Genomic DNA, 26,071 nt, shown 5'->3' on the forward strand with positions numbered 1-26,071 from the left:
TGATGTTCTCTTATTTTGATTTTTAATTCTTTTGTAAGTTTATTTAGGATTTTCTTATTTTCGCGTGTTCTCTGTTTTTGCCACGTAGCTTTGGCTTTTCTTTTTTCCCTGATTTTGTCGAGGATGACCTGTGAAATTATTTTTGACTGCCTGCTTTTTATTTCGTGGGTGGTGGCTGTCCATGCTGCTTCCTGTATTATTTCCGTCATATTTACTATTGCCTGTTCAATATGTTCGGGTGTTTCCAGTGGGATGTTACAGTTGATTTTGTTTTCAATTAGCTCTTTAAAAGTTTGCCAGTTGGTAGTTTTATTGCAGAGCGATTCTGTCTTGTTATACAGTATCGGTTTGCTTGTGTATTCTATTATGATAGGTGAATGATCCGAGTTGAGTTGGAGGCTGGTTGTTATTTTTAATTTGGTAATGTTTATACCTTTTATAACTGCGAAGTCTAGCAGGTCAGGTAATTTGTTGAGGTCTGTCGGCCAGTAAGTTGGTTTGCCTGCAGAGAGAACGTTGAGGTTGTTATTTCTAATATATTGTTCAAGGGTTCTACCTCTTGGAGTGTTGATTCTGGAACCCCATAGTGTGTGTTTTGCGTTGAAGTCTCCTGCTGCTATAAATTTGTCTCCTAAGGTTTGGAAATACTCCTCCCATTTTTTGGGTGTCATTTTGTGTCTCGGGGGTATATATACTGCTGAAATCTGGAAGTAATTGTCGTTGGTTTGTATTGTGACGGTGGTTGCTTGTATGTGTTCTTGGTTTGTTTGGCTGTGTAGGTGATGCTTGATGTCATTTTTTATTATTACTGCTGTTCCTCCGTGGGCTTTACCTAGGGGGTGTTTGGTGTCGTAAATGGTGTAATACGGTATTTTTATGTAGCTTTTTGGAGTGAAATGTGTTTCTGAGACAAGTAGTACATCAATGTTATTTTTATATAAAAATGCTTTAGTTTCTGGGGCTCTCTGCTGCAAGCCATTGGAATTCCAGGCTGCTACTTTTAATATGTCCATCTCTATTTTTTACTTAGCAAGTTTGTGAGTAGATACTGTTGTTTATTGTACTTGTTGCCTAAGTGTTGCATTTAATTCACTTACCATTTTTCCTAACATCTCTGTACTTTTAATGGATTGTTTGAGCATTTCTTTGATTTCTGTAGCGTCTTCGATGTTGTTGTTTTGATTCTGGTTATTTGGTTAGTGAGTGTTGGTTGGCTAATATTTTGGGTTACTTGCGCGTAGCTTCGGTTCTCTTGGGGGTTAATGCTTCTGATTATGGCGTTAGGTTCGTATTGTGCTGTCAATGTAGTGTCGTTAACCGTTATACTTTGTCGTGGTGGTTGTTGAATGATTTATTGCGAAGTGGTGGAAGCAGTTTACGTTGTAATTGTTTTCTGACTTCACATCCTTTATAGCTGGCTGGGTGATTTCCGTTACAGTTGTAGCATTTAACTTCTTCTATTTTTCTAGAATATGGGCAGTGTATAGTTAAGTGGTTTTTTACGCACTTGACGCAAGCTGGGCTTCTGTTGCAATAATTTTTAGTGTGTCCGTATTGTTGACACCGCATGCATTGAGGTATATCTTTTTTGTGTCGTGGTGGTTTCACTGTTACTATTGTGTTTAGTATTTGTTTGATATCATATATTTCCTTGTTGTTGTTTCTGGGTTCCAGTTCTATTAAGGATAGTGGTAATGGTTGTTTCCTGTCGAATCTTGTTATATTGTTTATTGTTCTTGTTTGATGGCCAATTTTTACTAACCCATCGCTTAGTTTATGTATGTACGTTTTAGGATGCAATCCTCTTATGACGTTTTTATATCTCCTTTCAGTTTTTAGCTGATACGTGTGATAAATAGCATTTTTTTCTTTTAATGCTTTTATAACTTTCCTATATGTTTCTGGGGTGATTGTTTGAATTTTTACTTATTCCAGTTTTGTTTGCTTTATTGTGTAGTTGTTTTTCTCGTCTAAATTATTTAGTAGATCGATGAGCGGGTCTATTATTTGGGCCTCGACAAAAGTTGGTGGTGATTTTGTAATATGATTTGTTTGAATTGTGGTTTTATTTGTGGGTCAGCGTCTGTTTCTTCTGTTAGTGAGCTGAAGGAGTTGCTTAATGGTAATTCTTGCAGCCATCGCTGCCTTTCTGTAACTGGGTTTCCTTCGGCACTTATGTCTGGAGTTGTTTTGCGTTTTTTGCTAGCCTTCGCTAGCTTCCAGCTTTCGTCCTGATAGTATCTTTCATAACCTGGATTGCGCTCTTCCTGTCCCCGCTGCTCTTTTGTTTCTTCTGTATCCATGTTAATTTGTTTGTTTTTTATATAATATGCTTCTCCCTCTGTTGCTATGTTTATTGTTGGTATCTGCATTGCTCTTCTATTTCCTCCTCACTATCACTTTGCAGCACTATTACGTTGAAGCACATTTCCCTATTCACTTATAGCTGGAGAGCACGACCGTCTAAACACGTCCGTCCTCCTCGGCTGCCCGAGCAGGAGTCATCGCTGTTAATTGACTAAATTGTGAGTTGGTGGTTGAAAAGGGATGGTAACTGCCCTTGAGAGAAAGTTGCTAGGAGGAGCGTCGTACTTGAGAAAAAGCAGATTTCCCGTAGTGGGTGGTATGTGTAGGGATGTTGAGATGGTATGTTGAAACAAAGACTATTTGTCCCTTTAAAGAATCTTAGCTGCATGAATCCTAAGATTTATAGCGGGTCCTTAGGCTCGCTGTAAACATTCGGTGTTAATGTATCGACATCTGGCAATCATCTGTTCGAAGGGTAGAGTCCTTGTGTAGCGAGGCACGGGACAGAAACCGTTGGGAAGTTTGCTGTCGAGTGCCGCTACACTAGCACCACCGATTAGCGTCACGTTTCCACCACCGATAATCCCACGAATCTAATATCCCGAAATCAATCGCCCGAAGACATTTTGCGCCCGACCATTTGGCAAAGTGGACCAGCGTGGCTACATCAACCTGATGGATGCTGGCCGACGTGTAGCGCAAAACCATTGATATATCTCAGCAGAAAATAGGGATTTGTCTGGTAACAGCTCCCATCGATAACAGCCTATTAGAGAGATACTCTTCCTTGGCCAAATTGATAAAAATCACCGCTCGCTGCCTTCAATTGATACAAAAAAGAACCAAGCGGCACCCTTAGCAATAGGCGAACTAACCACGGCACACAACAAACTTATCAAATACATACAAATCAGTCATTTTTCCGGAGAACTCAACACGCTCCGAAGGGATCGAGACATGGCAGTCAAAGGGAAGCTTCAGCGATTTAACCCATTTATTGACTAAGAAGGGGTATTGCAAGTCGAGGAATAGACTCAGCCATTCGCCGATTTCCTTCCATCAAAAACACTCGATCGTCTTGCCTAAATCATATGTCATTACTCTCGTCATTGAAAATGAACATCGAATTCATTTCCGTTCCGGGACTTAAGCCACCTTACACGCAGTTAGAAGACGATACTGGCCAATCGATGGTCGAAGCCAAGTTTGGCGCGCGGTGAAGAGGTGCGTCCGTTGGTGTCGTTCGAACTCATCTCCAGTAGATTACGTGATGGGCGATCTACCAGAGTCGCGGGTAACCGAATCTCGCCCCTTACCATTGAAACCGAAGCAATTCTCAATTCGCGACCACTGACGCCAATTTCCACGGATCCGAATGACCTCCTTCTCCTCACTCCCTTTCACTTTCTCATTGGCGATTCATTAACGAGCCCTCGGGAGCGAGATTTCAAGGCCACTCTATCAAACCAGCGTATCCAACTGACAACACATACAACTCAAGCAGCACTTCTGGAGCCGCTGGCATGGGAAATATCTGAACGAGCTAACCAGCCTCAACAAATGGAGCAAGGGCGGTCACGGCATTCAAAAAGCACGATCACCATCCTCAGAGAAGATAAGGTGCCCTTAATGCAATGACCCATGGGTCGAGTTATTAAGGTTTATCCCGGCGCCGACGGCATCGTCCGGACTGCCACTGTTTAGACTGCAACGAACATCTTGAATCGAGCCATTAAACAGCTAGTACCAAGTACCAGCTATTGAGCCAACCTGATCCCGATGAATCTAGATAGTCATCGTTCTAGAAGGAGTTGGATCGGAGACACCTAACTGAAAGCACAAAGAACTTTTGATCCCCCCTCTCAACGGGAGGGGGGATGTTACGTCCCGTGGCCCTACCATAAACTATAATCTATCCCTCGATCAAGATGGCCACCATTTGTAGAAACATACTGATTCAGACTCGCAATAATCCCAAGGAATTGTCATAAAATTTAGCATCATTTACGGTAAAGAATGTTAACTACTATAAACATATTTCAAGTCGAGACTTTCCTTAGGATTATTATTCATTCCAGTAAAACACAAGAACAGCGAGTTTTCCCCATCTACAATGTACGACGATCACTTCCACCTGCGAGCGACCGTTGATGAGAGGCGGCCAGCATCCATTACTAGTTTCTTATAAATCGTCACAGAGAACATCTTAATTTGCTATTAACTCTTCGATCAGAAGACACCTTGATTTGTTAACAAATCTTCGCTGAAAACAGAACACTACACGCACCACTCGCATTCTTAAAAGTTGTTGGAAATAAACTATATAGTTTATACATACATACACATATACATTTAAACTCATAACTCAGTGTTACAATCATTCAACCACTCTTATTATCTGAACCGAAATAGAGGCTCGGTTGATTTGTGATGTCGATTATCGTATAAAGACAAAAACTTACGCCTCTCGTTGACACGTTATACTGTTAACGCGCCTCCCCGCGAAACGGTCGAATAAATACCTTCATTTAAATATCTCCAAATAAGTGGGATGGATCTATCTCAAAAACTTTTAATATGGTAAAGGAAACATATGAAAATTTGAAATCATATAGCAATTTTGAAAATATGATAAAAGCTGCTGATATTTTTGTAAATTCGACCAATCGCGGGGAGACGCAATCGCGAAGAAACACGTCAACGGGAGTCGTAAATTCTCGTTACGATTATAATAATCGACGCCGCGAATAGATCGATCCCCTGATTTCCATTAAGATAATCGGGGTGGTAGAAATGATATAACTCCGTGATTAACAGTGTCATAACTTATATATTTTCCAACAACTTCGTATAATCACACACTTTAGTAACGTCGCTGAGTATGAGGGCTGCCTTGATTGGTACCACCTTGATCTTTCTTAGATTCTGACTGACAATCTGATAGATGAAATCCCTCGTGTTGTAATAGACGTAGCAATGGATCTGATCCGACTTTGAATGAATCGAATCAACAAAACCAACCGAAAGACCGAATGACTAGACCTTGACTGCTTGACTTCGACTGCCTGACTATTCGTTGGTAGGCTTCGACTGGTTGACTTGACTGTTTGACTATTTCTGCCTGACTTCCTTTGCGTGACTTCTTCTTGACTGTTCCTTGGTTATGCGAACCAGTAGAGGTGACCCTCTTAGTGGCGTAGAAGCAGTAGTAGCAGTAGTAGGAATAGGAGCAATAGGAGTCGTAAGAGCCGTAGGAACTGTCGGAACTCTAGGCACCGTGAGAGCCGAAGGAACTGTCGGCACTGTAAGAGCTATGGGGACTCTGAGGATTCGTTCTGATACCATTACGGAGGAAAGCTCGGTATGGGTGTGCGTTTTGAACGAAGGAAGCTGATTCGTTGTACATACTTTTTGTTATGAAAGGATGGACAAGGATCCGTGCTACTCATTGGCTAAGACGTTGATGATTGAAGATGGGAGGTATAAACACCCTACCGAAATGACTCATGGGAAAATCCAGACATTTCTATTATATAAATGCCTGGTTTTCCCTAGTATATAATTACCGGTTTTTCCCGTGATAACTACCAGCTTTCTCCGTAATTTGTAAGAACGTACAATAGACCTAAGAACTTTTTTAAGTACCCGTTATAAACCGAAAATACTTGCAGAAATTACGGTTCCTGCAAGTAAGACTCGGTTTATTATGGGACCTTAGGTTTATTGGGGGCTTTCTATGGGTGTTTGGGCCTTGACGGTCAGACAATACAGGACGTCGCGCGGACCTTTTCACGCGACGCAACAATTTTTGTAATGTGGTCTAAAAGTAAATTTACATATTGTGAAGAATATAAACTACAAATTCACGAATCGCTGCCTGTTACCAGAATAAAATGGAAAAACAATACAATAGGAGAGGGAGCTCTAGATAACTATATATTTAATATAGAATTCAAAATTAATAAATTGACGCGCGTAATATAATGTTTGATATTGTGTACGAAAGAATTTATCGTCATATTCTAATCAGTAAAACATTACATGCTGACTTTGTCTATCTTGATCCCAAAACTTTTTCCTGTAATAAAAATAAATGGGACACATATAGACGCAGTTATGTAAGTATTGAAAATTTTAAAGATGAGTACGATAATTTCATTATTCATTATCAGTGGAATAATTTGAAGAGAATACCAAAACAATTATTTGCTATAAGCACCACGGAAAAAAATGATGTATATGACTATGAAAATGAAGAAATTGATAAAATACTTAAACAACGCCAATACTGCAACGATTGTGTCTTTTGTTCTTACGAAATATTTAATCAATATAATTTACCAACAAATACTTGCTCCTTATAGGGATTAACATACAAATATTTGCTTACATTATCAGTGACTCAAACACCCTGTGAACGAAGCTTTTCTACTTTACGATTTATAAAAAATAAATTGTGAAATATCCTATCACAGAAAAATTTATATTCATTGATGCTTATGTGTGTCAAGAAGGATATTTTAGAAAATTCGAATCCTGATATTATTATTAATAACTTTGTCGAAAGTAGTGATTTACTGAATTCTTTATTAATTCTGTAAATGTAAGAATTATGCAAGCACATACCAAAGTGCTCAGTAAATAAATCTATTTGTATCATAAAATGGAATTTTTCTTTTTGTTATATGTATGTCGGCTGGACGTTAGGATTGGGGGTGGAGGTGTTCGATGAATCTTCGTTGATATTGGCCATCGATGCGGTGTAACAATGGTAGAGTTTATTGGCACAAGTGAGTGGTATTACAGCGTTGGTAATTAATCACAATGTTAGATACTCGCGGCGCTATGACAATGGCCTCGGGTCCGGTAACGAATCCGCGGTCAACGGGATGTCGAACGTGTATACTTCGTGAAAGTCTAAGTTATATTCAGGTCGCCACAGAACAAGCACTACGTACCGGAGAATTACTTGTATCGTCGTTAAAATCGTACGAAAGAGTGTGTCTCTCTATCACGGTGACGCTGTCGAGGAAAACTATGATGGGTGTGTCTAAGGGCACGAGATCATCGGATTCGTGGAGAAAAGTCTTCATTCGGAAAGTGAGGGAAATTGGAGTTACTGTTAATTGGTCAATTTCCATGTTGATGGTTGGGGAAGGGTGCTAGCCGCCCTTAAGAGAAAGTCGCCATCGGGCCGCGTCGTTCGTGAGAAAAATAGACTTCTCCAATTTTCCCGTAGTTGGAACAAAGGGTGTTTGTCGGTTTGAAGGACTTTCGTTAAATAGATCTTAAGATTTATAGCGGGTCCTCGGGCTAGCCGAACATGTACTGTGGAGACGCATCAACATCTGGTAATCGTCTTACTCGAAGCATAGTCTGCGTGTGGCGAGCCACGGGACAGAAACCGCTGGAAAGATTGCTGTCGAGTGCCGCTACATCAGTTTGCTATTGAGTGCCGAAGCGTGCAGACGTGTGTCCAGTGCCCTCTGAAGTTCACAAAACTACACGTGACGCCCATCTGTCGAAAGCGAATCTAACAAACCTAGCCAAGTGATCGCAAACGTGGTAGTGTAAAATCCAACGCTACTAATCTTTGACCCGAATCACAGCATCTCGACTAGTTATTTCAAATTGAATTAACTAGCTCGATGATGACCCAATCATCTCAAACGGGCTCTCCGGAGCTAAGTTACAACAGGGCTGCTCTTCCTTTCCCGTGGCAAAGGGGCAATATATTCCTCTTTGCAAACGAACCGCGCACAAAACAACGCAAGCTGGAAGCATTCAAGATGAATGCGAGCAAAAGCCAAACCAATCCACCAGCTAGCCAAGTGACCATCTACAACAGGTTCTCAATACTCGAGACAACAGAAGACGCTATGGACACAACCGAAGCGGTAAATAGACAACATACCCAAAGAATTCCCACTCCCCCATCTTCATTGACGATGTCATTGTCATTCAAACAATGACAAAGACTATCGAAAAAGATATCACCAAGGAGGACTATAAGTTAAAAATTAGTAACAACCGTGTAAAAATTCTGCCGACCAACCCAGACGTCTATATAAAATTAACAAAGTTGCAAAAAACCTTGAATGCCAACTTCCACACATACCAGCTCAAGCAAGAAAGATCATTTCATTTGGTGCTACGGCAACATCCACCACTCAGACGATCTAGATGAACTAAAGTTCGAACTTTTAAAGCATGGCCACGAAGTGACCAACATTGGCAACATACGGCGTAGAATCACGAAAAACCCGCTATCCTTATTCTTTATTGACAAAAAAACAAAAATAAAACATTAAAGAAATTTGCATCAATCATCTGATGAACTCAATAGTTAAGATCGAACCACCTTTTGTAAAGAAAGAAATAGTACAATGCAAAAGGAGCCAAAGGTACGACCACACGCAGAAATGCTGCAACCATAATTTCCGGTGCATTAAATGTGCAGGTAGTCGCCCCACCGACCAATGTACTAAATCCCCAGAAACCCCCGCGAAGTGCATCCACTCTTAAGGACAGCATCCTACGAACTACAAAGGATGATTAGCCTATAAAACACTGCACAATAATAAGTACTCTAAACCCAGACCCAAGGAGATAACCAACCAAGAACCCAGACCCCAAAAATTCTCCACACCATCAATCTCCTATGCCCAGGCAATACAAGGAAACATAAACAATTCGAAAACCCACAGTGGAAACTCAGAAAATAGTGTCCCCACCTCACAAAACGCAAGCAACTTCACCAGACTCGAAAAACTAATGGAGAAGCAAACAGAAAAAATTAATAACTTACTTTCACTACTTACACTCTTCATGGATAAATTAATAAGCACAGAAGCAAAATAAAATCAATGCGAATAGCTCTGTGGAATGCCAACGGTCTAGCTCAGCACAAAATTGAACTAGAACTCTTCTTAAAACAACAGCAAATCGACGTAATGCTCATATCTGAAACACACTTCACAGACAAAAACTATCTCAAAATAAACGGCTATAACTTCTACCATACCCAACATCCCAGTGGAAAGGCCCATGGCTGCACCAGAATCATTATCAAATCCAGCATTAAGCATTACGAGCTTCCATCATTCCAGAAAGACTACCTCCAAGCCACGAACGTAGTAGCAGTAATAGAAGACTACCATGGTACAATCACCACTTCAGCAGTATACTGCCCTCCCAGACACTCGATCGCTAAAGAGAACTTCGACAGCTTCTTTGACGCCCTAGGCAATAGATTCATAGCTGGAGGAGACTATAACGCCAAATATACCCAATGGGGCAGCAGACTTGTCACAGCAAGAGGCAAAAACCTCCTGCAAAGCATAACCACCAACAATCTCAACTACCTCACCACATATGAACCCCCATACTGGCCCACTGACACTAACAAAATCCCCGACTTACTCGACTTCTTCATAACCAAAAATATCTCGCCCAGACATGTCCAAATCAACTCTTCGACTGAACTCTCTTCCGATCACTCCCCCGTAATAGCAACAGTCGGTTCAGCAATAAGCGAGAACCCACCTAATGGCCTCATTCACAACCAACTCACCAATTGGCAGCTCTTTAGAGAAATCTTTAACCGCTCAATCTCTGCCTCAATCTCACTAAAAACAAAGGCAGATATCGAAACTGCCACAGAATACTTAAACACGAGCATAATAAACGCTATCCGCTCCTCAACACCTATCAAGACTTCCATCAGTAAACACGAATATCCCCATTACATATTAAACAAAATTACAGAAAAACGAAGACTAAGAAGAGTATGGCAAACCCATAGAACACCGGACGACAAACTCAAGCTAAACAACGCAACTAGGAAGTTAACCAAAATCATTAAAAAATTCAAAAATGACTGTTTCCAAAAGTACCTCGTCAATTTGTCCCCCTCTGCCGACTCCAACTACACACTATGGAAGGCTTCCAGGAAACTCACGCGTCCCCCGCAAATAATCCCTCCAATTCACTGTCCGCAAGGCGGATGGGCACGAAGCCCTATGGAAAAGGCCAACCTATTCGCCAAATACCTATCCAACGTCTTTAAACCTCATTCCTCCAATACCGCTCCGGAAATAACAGAATACCTGCATTCTCCCTTCAAACGTCTCTCCCCATTAAACCTTTCACTTCTCTAGAGGTTACTGAATTAATCTAACGTCTGAACCCCAGGAAAGCACCGGGACATGATCAAATAAGTAACAAAGCAATTAAGGAACTACCTGTAAAAGGGATTGCACTCATTTCTTCAATCTTCAACGTAATTCTTCACCTTGAATACTATCCCAAAATCTGGAGAACGTCAGAAATTGCACTCATCCCTAAACCCGGAAAGCCATCACACGAAACTAGCTCCTATCGCCCAATTAGTCTTCTACCCACTTTGTCAAAACTATTCGAAAAGTTGCTAACGAATCGACTCCTTCCACTCCTAGAGGATCTGAAAACCCTGCCAGATCATCAATTCGGTTTTCGGAAGCAACATTCCACAATAGAGCAAATCCACCGAATGACACACAATATCAGCCAAACCCTCGAAAAGAAAAAATACTACTCAGCGGTATTTCTTGATATTCAACAGGCATTCGACAAAGTATGGCATGAAGGGCTTCTTTACAAACTTAAAAAAATCCTACCACACACTTACTACTCCATCCTGAAGTCCTACCTAATCAAAAATAATTCATGGTTAAATACGTAGATGCCATTACCACAACTTTCCCGACTGAAGCGGGCATACCTCAGGTAGTGTTTTCGGACCCCTTCTGTTCTCCATCTACACTGCCGATTTACCAATATCAACAGAAATAACCATAACAACATTTGCCGACGACACAGCGCTATTAGCGTCCTACGCCAACCCGATAATTGCCTCATTCACTCTCCAGCGAGGTCTCGACTCAATGGAAAAGTGGTTCCATAAATGGGGCTTCACGCTGCGAAAACAAACCTGCCCACAGGTCTCCATTAATAATATAACAGTTCCTAACAAGGACACAGTCAGATACCTGGGCATGACTCTGGACAGGAGATTAACCTGGAAACAACATATCGTAGACAAATCTAAACAACTCAGAGACAAACTCAAAAAATTGTATTGGCTCATTTGCCGTCGCTCCAACCTAAGCATGCAGAACAAAGTTACGCTCTATAAGACCGTAATAAAACCTGTGTGGACCTACGGAATCCAACTATGGGGAACAGCAAGTAATTCCAACATTGAAATACTCCAACGCTTCCAATCGAAAACGCTAAGATCCCTATTAAATGCACCCTGGTTTGTTATAAACGAAACAATCCACCGCGACCTCAAGGTACCTACAGTCAGAGATGAAATACACAAGTCCAGAAATAGCTATAACGCAAGAGTCAACAACCACCACAACCCGTTAGTCACCCAACTACTTGACACGACAGACCACATCCTCAGACTAAAAAGAAAATAGCCTTTAGATTAAATCCTTAGATCCTACTAGAATCAACGATTTAAAACTATTATAAACCATGTCATTGTATCACACCAAATGAAGTTACTGAAATTTTCAACGAGAATTGTACTTGAAAGAGTCGACGGAACTACAGGTCGTGTGCAGACGGAGATTAGAGGAGATAAGCCTTGATAAATACAGTGATTCGGCATCGTTCTTTAGCGATATTGAAAAGTTAATAAATGAAATAAAAAGTGCGGGCGCACAAATGAGTGAAGGGGAAAAGCTGAATTACATGCTAAATACGTTACTCGAAGAGTATTTCTACATAGCGGATATAATAAATGCATTGAAACAAGAGAATCTAACGGTAGGATACGTGAAGAACAAAATAGAAATAGCGGAGTAGAAAGATAAATCTAATCGAAGAGAGATGAAAACTAACGCCTTTGCTGCAAAAAGAAGAAGGATGCTTCAAATGTGGAAGAATAGGACATTTTGCGAGAGAGTGGCACTTGGACCGCAGCACGCAGCAACTTCATATGTATTAGCAAATTGTAGCGGCACATGAGTCTGCAGAAGACATTTCGAATCATGTTGTTGTTTTGCCTCGGAGTATCAAGACCGTTAGATTGTAAGCAATGTAAAAACAAATAAACTCCGGGCGAAACAATGTCGCCGCTACCGTCGAATAAAGACGAATTTAAATTTTCTGGCTCTTTCCAAACCAGTATAAATAACCCGACGCGATCGCGAGCGCGGAAGTATAAGTCGAATATCTACGAAGTATCGAACGGTTTATGTCGAGCATTAACGAGTATCTCTGAGTATCTACGCGACGAACAATAACAAATTTTATATTGTATCAAGGACTCTGTATACGTATATTTATTTATTTTAAATATACTTAACGGACTACGACAATAATATTTCGCTTTCGTTATTTCACAACACTATTCACGACCAATCCTCCTCAAGGTACATACGGTGATAAAAAGGACGGAAAAGGGCAATATTTCAATACTTTATTGTGATTATTCGATTTGTGGGTGTGAATTCCCTTATAATAAACCAGCAATTTGGTCTGTGAATATTTTGCATTAATAAGAAGTAATACTAGTGATATTATTAACATAGAATTTGATGTGTTTAGCAATTGTAGTGTTCAAAATTATAAGTCTAAGTTATCTGAGATTCCATCAAGAGAAGAAAGTTAATACACATTATAGAATACTGCATCCGTCATAAATTCATTTGCGATGACAGCACAATATGATATTGCAGACACTAAGCCTGAAAGTCTAATTGGGCATGGCATAGCAAAAGAATTTGTAATAAGTGGAATCACACCTAATGATTTCATTAAGATGCAAAGTGGATTAGAGTTTGATATGGATGATCTCAGAAGACAATTCTAAAAACATTGTCCTGATTATATGGAAAAATTAGAGATTAATAGGCCATCAAAAGCAGTAGAATTTTGTTTCATAGTTATGAATGAAATTGGTCCTGAATCAAGAAAGGTTAAGAAAGGGACAAGAGATAAAGTCTGGAAATTTATATTTATTAATGATAAGATAGAACATTTCGTATATATAGATATTTATAAACGAGAAAATGCACAATTTTCACCAAAACATGAGGAAAGATATATGTTTTTATCATTAGAAGAAGCTGGCTTATTAGCTCAAGAAACATTTGCTAAATTGGTACATATAGCTTATGGACTGGGTCATAAATTAATGACACCTTTATCTGCAGCATGCTTTTCCAAGGAAGATATCGGAAAGCTGACAGCAGAATTAAATGATACGGAGGTAAATGTGCTAATTAGTATAAACCAAAGCACACAAAGTGGAGGGCATTATCTTCAACATGGAGATATCGATATAGCTATCTGTGTTACTATAGCTGCAACTAGAAATGTGAAGGATAAAGGCCTAAGGAAAAGTATAGTTATTAAGGTATTTAAGCAATATATGAACAAGGGCAAAATGCCCAATAATAGAAGGCTAGCTATAATATCTAAATATGCTATTGTACCGTTAGAATATTCTTATGAAGAGTTATTCAGGTCGTACGAATCTTTTTTTTTTTTTTTATTTATTAGAATATTTACAATCAATTCTCGTTGAGAATTTTCAGTAACTTAGTTTGGCGTGATACAATGACATGGATTATAATAGTTTTATATTGTTGATTCTAGTAGGACTAATGGTTTAATCTAGTGGGTATTTTCTTTTTAGTCTGCGGATCTGGTCCGTCGTGTCCAGTAGTTGGGTGACTAGTGGGTTGTGGTGGTTGTTGACTCTTGTGCTATATCTGCTTCTGAACTTGTGTATTTCATCTTCGACTGTAGGTATCTTGAGGTCTCGGTGGATTGTTTCGTTGGTAACATACCAGGGTGCATTTAATAGGGATCATAGCGTTTTCGATTGGAAGCGTTGGAGTATTTCAATGTTGGAGTTACTTGCTGTTCCCCATAGTTGGATTCCGTAGGTCCAGACAGGTTTTATTACGGCCTTGTAGAGGGTTATTTTGTTCTGTATGTTTAGTTTGGAGCGTCGGCCCGTGAGCCAATAGAATTTTCTTAGTTTTTCCTTTAGTTGCTTTGTTTTTTCGGAGATATGTTTTTCCCAAGTTAGCCTCCTGTCCAGGGTCATGCCCAGGTATCTTACGGAGTCCTTGCTTGGGATTATTGTGTTGTTAATGGTGACCTGGGGGCAGGTTTGTTTTCGGAGCGTGAAGGTTACATGGGAGGATTTTTTTTCGTTTATTTTAAAACCCCATTTTTGGAACCACTTTTCCATGGAGTCGAGACTTCGCTGGAGAGTGGATGAGGCAATTGCCGGGTCTGCGTGGGTAGCTAGCGTGGGTAGTGCTGTGTCGTCGGCAAATGTTGCTATTGTTACCTCGTTTGATATGGGTAAGTCGGCAGTGTAGATGGAGAATAGTAGGGGTCCGAGGACACTACCTTGCGGTATGCCGGATTTTATTGGGAATGTTGCGGAAGTGGCGCCTAGACATTTAACTATGAATTGTCTGTTGGTTAGGTAGGATTTTAAGATGGAGTAGTATGGGTGGGGTAGGATTTTTTTAAGCTTGTAGAGTAGCCCTTCATGCCATACTTTATCGAATGCCTGTTGGATGTCTAGGAATACGGCTGAGCAGTATTTTTTCTTTTCAAGGGTTTGGCTGATTATGTGGGTTATGCGGTGGATTTGCTCTACTGTTGAGTGTTGTTTTCGGAAGCCGAATTGGTGATCTGGGAGAGTCTTCAATTCTTCTAGGAGTGGAAGGAGACGATTCGTGAGCATCCTCTCGAATAGTTTAGACAGGGTAGGTAAGAGACTGATTGGGCGATAGGAGCTGGTTTCATATATTGGTTTACCGGGTTTGGGGATGAGGGTGATTAGTGAGATTTTCCACGCCTTAGGAAAGTGTTCAAGGCGGAGGATGGCGTTAAAGATTGATGCGATGAGTGCAATCCCTTTTATGGGAAGTTCCTTGATTGCTTTATTTCCTATTTGGTCGTGACCTGCTGCTTTCTTGGGGTTTAGGCGACTGATTGCTTCTATGATCTCTGCAGAAGTGAAGGGTTGAATAGGAGGGGACATTTGGAAGGGAGTGTGCAGGTATTCGGTGACGTCCGCTGCGGCTATGGAGGAATGGGGTTGGAATACTTCAGTCAAATGTTTGGCAAATAGGTTGGCTTTTTCTATAGGGCTACGCGCCCATCCACCCTGCGGGCGGCGGATTGGAGGTATTATTTGTGGGGGGCGCGTGAGTTTCCTGGAGGCTTTCCATAGTGAGTAGTTTGAGTCGGCTGTGGGGGACAGGCTGGCGAGATATTTGTGAAAACGGTCATTATTGTAGTTCTTTATGGTTTTGGATAGTTTTCTAGTTGCGTTGTTTAGTTTGCGTTTGTCCTCCGGTGTTCTATGGGTCTGCCATATCCTTCTTAGTCTACGTTTTTCTGCTATTTTTTTTAGTATGTACTGGGGGTATTCGTGGTTGCTGGTGGACGTTTTTGCCGGTGTGGAGACGCGGATAGCGTTTATTATGCTCGCATTTAGGTATTCCGTGGCTGCTTCGATTTCATCATTGGTTTTTAGTGAGGTTGAGGCTGAAGTTGTGTGGGTAAATACTTCTCTAAAGAGCTGCCAGTTGGTGTGTTGGTTATGAATGGAGCCATTAGGTGTATTCTCGATGATAGTTGAACTGACTGTTACTATCACGGGGGAATGATCAGAGGAGAGATTAGCCGAGGAATTGATTTGGACGTGTCTTGACGAGATATTTTTAGTTATGAGGAAATCAAGGAGATCGGGTATTTTGTTTGTGTCGGTGGGCCAGTGTGTGGGTTCGTACGTGGTAAGGTAGTTGAGGTTGTTGGTTAATATGCTGTTGAGGAGGTTTTTGCCTCTTACTGTAACCAGTCTGCTGCCCCATTGGGTGTGTTTAGCGTTGTAGTCTCCTCCGGCTATGAATTTGCTGCCCAGGGTGTCCAGGAAGTGGTCAAAGTCTTCTTTGGCGATGGAGTGTCTGGGAGGGCAGTATACAGCTGAGGTGGTGATTGTACCATAACAGTCTTCTATCGCTACGTTTGTTGCTTGGAGGTAGTCTTTCTGGAATGGTTGAAGTTCGTAGTGCTTGATGTTTGACTTGATTATGATTCCGGTGCCGCCGTGAGCCTTTCCGCTGGGGTGTTGGGTGTGGTAGAAGTTGTAGCCGTGTATTTTGAGGTAGTTTTTGTCGGTGAAGTGGGTTTCGGATATGAGGATCACATCGATTTGCTGTTGTTTTAAGAATAGTTCTAGTTCGGCTTTGTGCTGAGCTAGACCGTTGGCGTTCCACAGAGCTATCCGCATTGGTTTTATTTTGCTTCTGTGCTTATGAATTTGTCCATGAAGCGTGTGAGTAGTGACAGCAAGTTGTTAATTTGCTCAGTTTGCTTCTCGATAAGTTTTTCGAGTCTGGTAAAGTTGTCAGTGCTTGGTGGGGTGGGAATTCTATTTTCTGTGTGTACACTGTGTGTTTTCGAGTTGTACACGTTTCCTTGCGTTGCCTGCGCATAGGATACTGTTGGTGTGGTGAGTTTTTGGGGTTTAGGTTCATGTATGTTTATGTCCTTGGGTCTCAGTTTTGGATACTTTATATTATGTAGCGATTTGTAGGCTGAGCATCCTTTGTAGTTCGCAGGATGCTCTCCTTGACAGTGGATACACTTGGCGGGGGTTTCCGGGGATTTAGTGCATTGGTCAGTGGGGTGGTTACCTGCACATTTTACGCACCGGAAGTTGTGATTGCAGTACTTCTGCGTGTGGCCGTACCTTTGACACCTCTTGCATTGTATTATTTCTTTCTTTACAAGAGGTGGCTCGAACTTAACTATGGAGTTCATCAGCCGATTGATATTGTAGATTTCTTTATTGTTTGTTTTTTGTTTTAGGTCTATAAAAAATAAGGATAGTGGGTTTTTTGTGATTCTATGCCTAATGTTACTGATGTTAGTTACTTCGTGGCCGTGATTTGACAGTTCGCATTTTAGTTCGTCTAGATCGACTGAGTGATGGATATTGCGCAGCACCACTCGAAATGGTCTTTCTTGTTTGAGCTGGTATGTGTGGAATTTGGCGTTTAACGTTTTTAATAGCTTGGTTAACTTTCTATAGGTGTCTGGGTGGGACGGCAGTATTTTCACTTGGTTGTTGTTAATCTTTAGCTTGTAGTCTTCTTTGCTGATGTCTTTTTCGATAGTTTTAATCATTGACTGTATGTCGATTACGTCGTTAATGAATATCGGTGGGGGAGGGGGAATTCTTTGAGTATGGAGATTATTTACCTCTTCGGTTGTAATCATGGAGTCTTCCGTAGACTCCAGAATTGAGAATCTATTGTAGGTAGTCACTTGGCTGGCTGATGGTTTGGTTTGAATCTTGTTTACATTTGTCTTGGTCGGTTCGAGCTTTCGTTTTTTCGTGTGGTGGTCATTTACCAGGATAGTTGCGTTGCCCTCTTGCCACGGGGGAGGAAACATGGCGGTGTTATAATTTTGCTCCGGGGAGCCTGTTGGAAATGATAGAGCCATCATCGAGCTAGTTAGTTCAGTGTGAAAGAACTAGTCGAGAGGCTGTTAACCCCTGGCTAGGTTAGTTGGATTTGCTTTCGTCAGCTGGGCGTCACGTGGAGTTTTGTGAACTTCACAGGGCACTGGACACACGTCTGCACGTCTCGGCACTCAGCAGCAACTGGATGGTACTTGCTACTTTGTGGACTTTGCCGGGCACGTCTGCACGCCTCGGCGCTCACGAACGAACTGGTGTACGAATCTGAAGAGACAAAATATAGTGCATTAAAGAGAGCCAAAGCTATACAAGAATCTGCGATCATAGGTACAGTTATAGTATCTCCTTCTCCTGATAATCTTAGTCCTAGGCCAGGACCAGCTAAATGAGGATTCGGGCGGAATATAAAGACAATTCAAGTCTCTGATAGGTATAGATCTAACCTAGAATATGATCCAGATAGGTATTACTTATCTATATGTAAATCAACCAAAGGGATATGCACATAGATAGAGTTTGTAAATTATCGAAAGCGCTTTATAGGTTAAAAGAAGAAAGTCCGAGGGACTGGTGTGAGTGTTTTGATAGGTATAAGATCCAAGATACCCACAGTCAAAGATGAAATATACAAGTTCAGAAGCAAATATAACGCAAGAGTCAACAACCACTACAACCCATGAGTCAGTCACCCAACTACTTGACGCGACGGTCCGGATCTGCAGACTAAAAAGAAAATACCATTTAGATTAAATTCTTAGATCCTACTAGAACCAACAATATAAAACAATTATAAGCCATGCCATTGTATCACGCCAAATGAAGTTACTGAAAATTCTCAACGAGAATTGATTGTAAATATTCCAATAAATAAAAAAAAAGAAAAATGTTTGAGGTGTTGATCGTTTCCGCAGCTAACCGGTTTGGGTGTGTTGCTATTTTTTCTTTGTATTTTTCTGCATATTTGCTAATTTCTTCCGTGACCGTTGGTATTCCCAGGTCCCTCTGTATGTCCTTGTTTCTAACGTACCATGGGGCGTTTACTATCGGCATTTTATCACGAATTATATACAGGTTGTGTATGAAGTATACGCAGAGAAAGCTCACTAAAATAATTCATACAATTGTGTTTAATCCTATTATAGTTATATTATAGTTATATTATAGTTATCCTCGCGATTGCGTCTCCCCGCGATTGGTCGAATTTACATTGAAAAATCGTAACGGAGAAGAGGAAGAAGGTGATGATTACAGGATCTCAGAGAAAGACCTGATGGATGCATGTAGGAAGATAAACCCGAACAAGGCGGTTAGCGTAGACGGTATACCAGGAACGGCGGTCAAAGCATTGGTGGAGAGGAGACCAGAGAAAGTGTTGAGAATGTTGAATGCCGTGAACGACACGGGCAAGATCCCGGCGGAATGGGAGATAGCGAGGGTGGAGCTCAAACCTAAACCGAGCAGGGACCCCACGTTAACATCGTCTTTCCGATCGATCAGCGTGCTTCCAGCACCCAGTAAAGTCTAGGAGCACACGCAAAAGAACCTAAGCGAGGAAAGGTTGGGGTTTAACCTCTTCCACAAGGACCAATACGGATTTCACAAGAAGAAGAGTACGGTGGACTCCCTATGCCGGGTTGTGCAATTGGCACATAATTGTAAAAGAAGAAACCGGATATGTGTACTTGCAATGGTGGACATCAAGAACGCGTTCAACATTCTCAGCTTGAGAAAGATCTTGATGGAGGCCGAACCGAGAGGGATGCGTCGGAAACTATTAACTCCAGGATATTCCAGGTATGAGTGCGGTTGCCTTTGCCGACGACTTGGCGTTGAAACTTGATGTAGCCAGTCAAGAGGAGATGGGAGACAGATTAGGAAGAGGAATGAGTATGGTTACGCGGTGGTGTGTCGACAACGGGCCGACAATCGCGCACGACAAGACGGAGGTGATTCTGCTCGCAGAAAAACACATCTCCAAGCTTATGGAAATTGACATGGTAAGATACCTATTGAAGACGAAGCAGGAAACGTTGCATGCCACTGACGACGGAAAATTTGATAGAGATAGTAACCAAGAAAGAGGACAATTGGAATAATCTCCAAGCATTTTCCAGGAAGATCATGCAAGCAAGGCGAGGGCAAGAGATGATTGTCGAGAGGAGAAGAAGACAAGTTAGAAGACATAATTGAGAAGACTGTGAACTAGTCAGGGGTGCACACTAAAGCCAACCCTGAAATAATGCCGAAAGGCGGTTCCGGGGTTGGTTCTTATACCATAAGAGCAGTGGATAGCGGAGGGGTTTTTAGTGGCTCTGGTGACTCCATCCGCCGAGTCCCACATATCCAGTGACCGTGTCATAACATTTCTTCTCCTCGCGGAAAAAAGAAAAGGTAGCTTTGCGAAAGTCTCATTCGGAAGAGAAATAACAAGTGCGGGTGTGGTAGAACGTATTGAAAGGTTATGTAAAACTATTGCGTTACGTACTTCGAGTTATTATTTCATTTCTGTTTAAATATAATGTTCCGTGTAATTTGCGTTAAAAAAAATACAATTATTATTCGTGTATTTCTAAAGGTCTTGAAAAAATCTTCAGACTAAAGATATGTGTCGATTTGAGAGTTTGTTTCAATAGTGCTCGAGAGTATTCTCAGATTGTGTATTTGTTTGAGGACAAGCTCAAAAATTTTTACTTTAAGATACACGTTAAAATACACGCCGAAATCTTACTATTCGAGAGAACCCTCAGAATCATGTCCACTGAAAATCGGTCAGTGTCTTATCTCTTCAGCTTATCTTGTTTTCTTCTAACCTACGAATGAAGTGAGACTACTAATATGTAAAAATTTAGGGTTATTACTTACAATATTTTATGAGAAACAGAAAGATGCAACGTAACAAGAGAAGTTACTGGATTCAACCATAAATTTATCGTAAACCGAAATGTGAAGCATGTTAATCACTTACGAGGAAACTTTATATCAACAATGGCAACCAGTTTCATAATTTTGTATGAATGAATGAAACAGAATGCACTACAACAAATGTTCAATGTATAATTAGATCAATTGCTTTTACTTATAATAGACATCGATGTCTGTATATGTGTTAGGGCTACATTACAAACGCGTATAGGACGAAAGAATAATGCGGTATCAACTCGTAAATTCGTAATTACCGTGAATTATAATTACGTAACAGCATGTTCGCTCGCCCAACGATCGATTTCTCTCTCTACAGGAGGAGATGACCATCGGAAGGTAGAGAATATGCTTGCTAGTACTCGAGGTACTACGCAAATGCAATCGGTTACGCGAAAGATCGAATTACGCGAAGTTTCAACACGCCTTTTTCGATCCGCGCGTGGTACTGAAAGCTTCATATTACAGGCTGAATACCGAATGATTCAGCGAAGAATATATGTTTTGCCCTAGGAAAAACCTTAGTGAACATATCTGCACGAATCATCTCAGATGTGTGCACTGCCACTGATTTAAACGCGATTTCAAGTTACGTTTCCACCTGCCACATAAAGATACCCGTGCAAGATACGATTTCTTCGGCATGAAAATTCATACAACAAATAATGAAGAAGAGAAAGCGACTCTTGTAGAAAACCATGGTGTTCACTTGAAAAATGCTGAATTATCAAATAAGCATTACAAGAAGATAAAATCCTGGCATCAAAATATCTTAATAAATATTTTGTTTTTCTTCTCGTCTACACAAAGCCTTACAGTTCCGCCTGGGCAGGCGACCTAAACGGACGTGCGAAACAGTGCTACAGTGAAAGTGCGGCAAGAAAGGGACAAAGTAAACGCCCATCGACAAAACGTGGAATCATGCAGATTCCACCAACAAAAATAGTTAATTCCGGAGAAACATATTTCATAAATAAAGCTACAGACTCTACATATGTAGAGAAAAAAGACGATATTATGAAAACAACACAATCCGACGGGGAGGAAAACATACCAATACACCAGGAAGAAAGCTGGACGGTGGCAAACTCCAGCAAAAAACGGAAGGTAACCCCGCTCGCAAGCGCGAGGAAAATTGATACATTTGAAAAAAAACAATGGCTACAAGATATCAAGCTGCATAATCCATTCAGCGCACTGCCAGAAGAGGCAGGGACGGACCCAACGGAAAGTCCGACAAACCGCATTCCCAAACCACCACCGATATACATAGATGCGAAAATAATCGACCCCCTCATCGAACTCCTAAACAACACTGCATGGAAAGACAACTATGTTATCAAGCAGATAAAAATAGACCAGGTGAAAGTGCAAACCAACACCCCAGAAATATTCAGAAGAAATACAAGATCACTAAAGGAAAAAAACGCAGCATATCACACTTTTCAACTCAAAACTGACAAAAGCTACAAAGCAGTAATCAGGGGACTACACCCAAAAACAAATACCGGAAAAATAAGTGAAGAACTGGCAAAAATCGGACACCAGGTAAGGACAAATAATAACATTAACAAATACGATACCAAACAACTATTACTGCTATTCCTAGTTGAACTAGAACCTAGAAACAACAACAAAGAAATATACGATATAGAAAAATTGCTAAACATAATAGTAAAAGTGGAGCCACCTAGACATAAAAAAGAAATCCCACAATGCATGCGGTGTCAACAATACGGACACACTAAAAATTATTGCAACAGAAGCCCAGCTTGCGTCAAGTGCGCAAAAAATCACTTAACTATACATTGCCCATATTCTGGAAAAATAGAAAAAGTTAAATGCTACAACTGCAACGGAAAACACTCAGCCAGTTACAAAGGTTGCAAAGCTAGGAAACAATTACAACGCAAACTGTTCCCTACGAAGCAGGACAATCATTAACACACAAGCCCAACAGGACAGCACGAAACACGAAATTATACCAAATACAGAGCCAGCAACAAACTCCAAACCCATCAGCACCAACACCATTGGTAGTCTAAGCTACGCTCAAGTAACCAGCCAAACGACACATACAGACAACCAATAACACAGCAATAGTATCAATGACACTGCAGAAATCAAAGAACTGCTCAAACAATCCATAATGCTAACCGAAATGCTAACCAGAATGATAAGCGAACAAAACGCAGTACTCAGACAGCAAACCCAACAAATCACAGTCATGCTACAACTAATTACAAACGTGATAAGCAAAAAATAAAAAACGGACACTCTAAAAATAGCAGCCTGGAACTCAAACGGCCTACAACAACGGGCCCTCGAAATTAAAACATTCATATACAGTAACAAAATAGACATACTACTTGTCTCAGAAACACACTTCACTACAAAAAGCTACTTGAAAATACCATACTACACCATATATGATACCAAACACTCCTCAGGAAAAGCTCACGGAGGGACAGCAATGATAGTCAGAAACGATATCAAACATTCTCTACACAGCCAAGTTAACAAAGAATATTTACAAGCAACCACTGTTACAGTTCTAACTAGCAGCAACTACTTCCAGTTGCCAGCAGTATATCTGCCTCCGCGACACAAAATAACATCACAAATGTGGGAAGAATACTTCCAGGACCAAGGGGACAAGTACATCGCAGCGGGAGACTACAACTCAAAGCACACGCTATGGGGGTCAAGAAACATTACACCTCGAGGCAGAACACTGGAAAAATACATTAGAAATAATAACCTCAATATATTATCCACAGCAACACCGACACATTGGCCGACAGACCTGAACAAAAAACCAGATCTTCTGGACTTTGCAGTTACACGGGGGCTAAACACAAACAAACTAAAAATAACACCCAACCACGAGCTTAGCTCCGATCATACACCCATAATAATTGAATACAGAAACAAACCAATACACTATAGGAAACCAAAAACACTATGCAATAAAACCACCAAATGGCAAACTTTCAAAGAAATAATAGAAAGCAAAATAAACTGCAACATCCCGTTGAAAACTCCTGAACAGATAGAACAGGCAGTAGCAACATTGACAGCAACTATCCAAGAAGCAGCAAGGACAACCACTACAGCCGAATCAACCAGCAGATAAACAATAACAATCCCGCAAGAAATACTTGACAAAATTAGAGAAAAAAGGAAAGCAAAAGAAAAATGGCAAAAATACAGAACTCGAGAAACCAAAAAACACTTAAACAAACTTGCAAAGGAAATAAAAAAAAAAAATAAAGGAGTACAACAATAACGAATTCGCAAAGTTCATAGGGACACTCTCCACACACGAGAACACCAACTATTCACTATGGAAAGCCACGAAAACAATAAGGAAGCCAATGATACCCGTCCCAGCAATCAGAAAAGCAGATGACACATGGGCAAGAAGCAACGAAGAACAAGCTGAAGAATTCTCCAACCACCTCTGCAACACATTCACACCACACATTATCAACAACAGCAACCTCAAAAGTTATACGGAGGAGGATCCACAAACCACTATTACCACAACCGACAAGCAATACACCATACCTAAAACATCAGCACAAGAAATTAGAAACATAATTGATAAAACAAAAAACAACAAAGCGCCAGGAATAGACCTAATCAATGGTAAAATCTTGAAAAACCTTCCGCCAAAAGCAATAAGACTAATGACAATAATATTCAATGCAATTCTAAGAATTCAATACTTCCACAAACCATGGAAATTAGCACAGATCAAAATGTTACATAAACCAGGCAAAGACCCGCACCAAACTGCATCTTACAGACCAATATCACTGCTTCCAGTATTTTCCAAAATACTGGAAAAAATAATATATTGCCGGATAAAAACAATAATAGAGACAAAAAAACTAATATCGGATCACCAATTTGGTTTCAGAAACAAACACTCCACGATAGAGCAAATGCACAGGCTTCTAAACGAAATAATAGTAGCACTAGAAAACAAGGAATACTGCACAGCCCTCTTTATAGACATGGAGAAAGCATTCGATAAAATTAACCATGAAAGTCTACTACAAGCAATTAGGAAACAATTCCCGGAGCAAATACACCACTTAATAAAATCCTACCTAAGCAGCAGAACCTTCGTAATAAAAATCAAGGACACACATTCTCAAGTTAAAGACATCAAGGCCAGGGTACCACAAGGAAGCGTCCTAGGCCCAATACTATACACATTATACACGGCGAACATACCAACAACTACCAACAGCACAGTATTGACATTCGCGGACGACACAGCTATACTAGTCAGGCATACTAACCCAGAAACGGCAGTCAAAATACTACAAGAACATATCGTAAAAATAGAAAATTGGCTACAAGAAAAACAAATAAAAGCAAACCCCAATAAATGCAACCATATTACATTCATGCTACGGAAAAAGATACCACCAAACATCCTATTGAACGGCACGCATATAACGCAAACAAAGCATGTCAAATACCTAGGACTCCACTTAGATCAAAAACTCACCTGGAAACTACACATCAAGTCAATAGTAGAAAAAATACAGAAAACAAGGAGACAAATGCATTGGCTAACAAGCCGAAAATCCAAACTAGGCACAGAAAATAAATTAAAAATATATAAAACGATCATAAAACCAATCTGGACGTACGTAATACCACTATGGGGGACGGCAGCAATGAGCCATATAAACAAAATAGAGGTAATACAGGCTAAAATCCTCAGAACAATAGTAAACGGACCTTGGTACTTCAGAAACGAAGATATACGAAGGGACCTGGGAATGCCAACGGTCAAGGAAGAAATTAGCAGATACTCCGAGAAATACAAATTAAGAATAGCAACACACATAAACCGGCTAGCTGCGGAAACATACAAAACCATAAATATGAACAGAAGACTAAAAAGGAAGCACCCAGCAGACCTTATAAATTACATAACCTAAGAAACACGAGGATGGTACCCCGCTGGGGGTAGCCACCAACATGCTAATTTAACCGTTAAAAAATTCCACCAAATGTCCAAATTGGACAAATTGTGAATTTTAATAAATAAAAAAAAAAAAATATTTTTTTGTATTATACATTATTGTTTCATACATTACTATAATTTTAATCATGTAGGATATACATCATTTCTTTCAAGATCTCAAGGCTATACAATACTGAACACAAAAGAAATGTTTAAATGTTGCGTACAGTTTTACATTTATTAGTATTTCGTATTCATGAAGTTTAAGAAGCATGTTCAATACGACTATTACTGTCTACTGTTCAAGATATAGATTAATAGGTATATTTTCAAGTGAA

General features: G+C 40.4%; 1 long non-coding RNA gene across 1 annotated transcript in view; it reads right to left on the reverse strand.

The window, feature by feature from the left end:
• The window catches only part of LOC126924386 (uncharacterized), a 104,008-nt gene extending 78,175 nt beyond the window's left edge, over positions 1-25,833 (reverse strand). The window contains exon 1 of the long non-coding RNA XR_007713496.1: positions 25,704-25,833. This is a non-coding gene — a long non-coding RNA (uncharacterized LOC126924386). The remainder of the gene's footprint in view (positions 1-25,703) is intronic.
• Between the last annotated feature and the right edge of the window lie 238 nt (positions 25,834-26,071).

The sequence above is a fragment of the Bombus affinis genome, chromosome 2 (genome assembly GCF_024516045.1).
Source record: "Bombus affinis isolate iyBomAffi1 chromosome 2, iyBomAffi1.2, whole genome shotgun sequence".
In the NCBI taxonomy this organism is placed as follows: Eukaryota; Metazoa; Arthropoda; class Insecta; order Hymenoptera; family Apidae; genus Bombus; species Bombus affinis.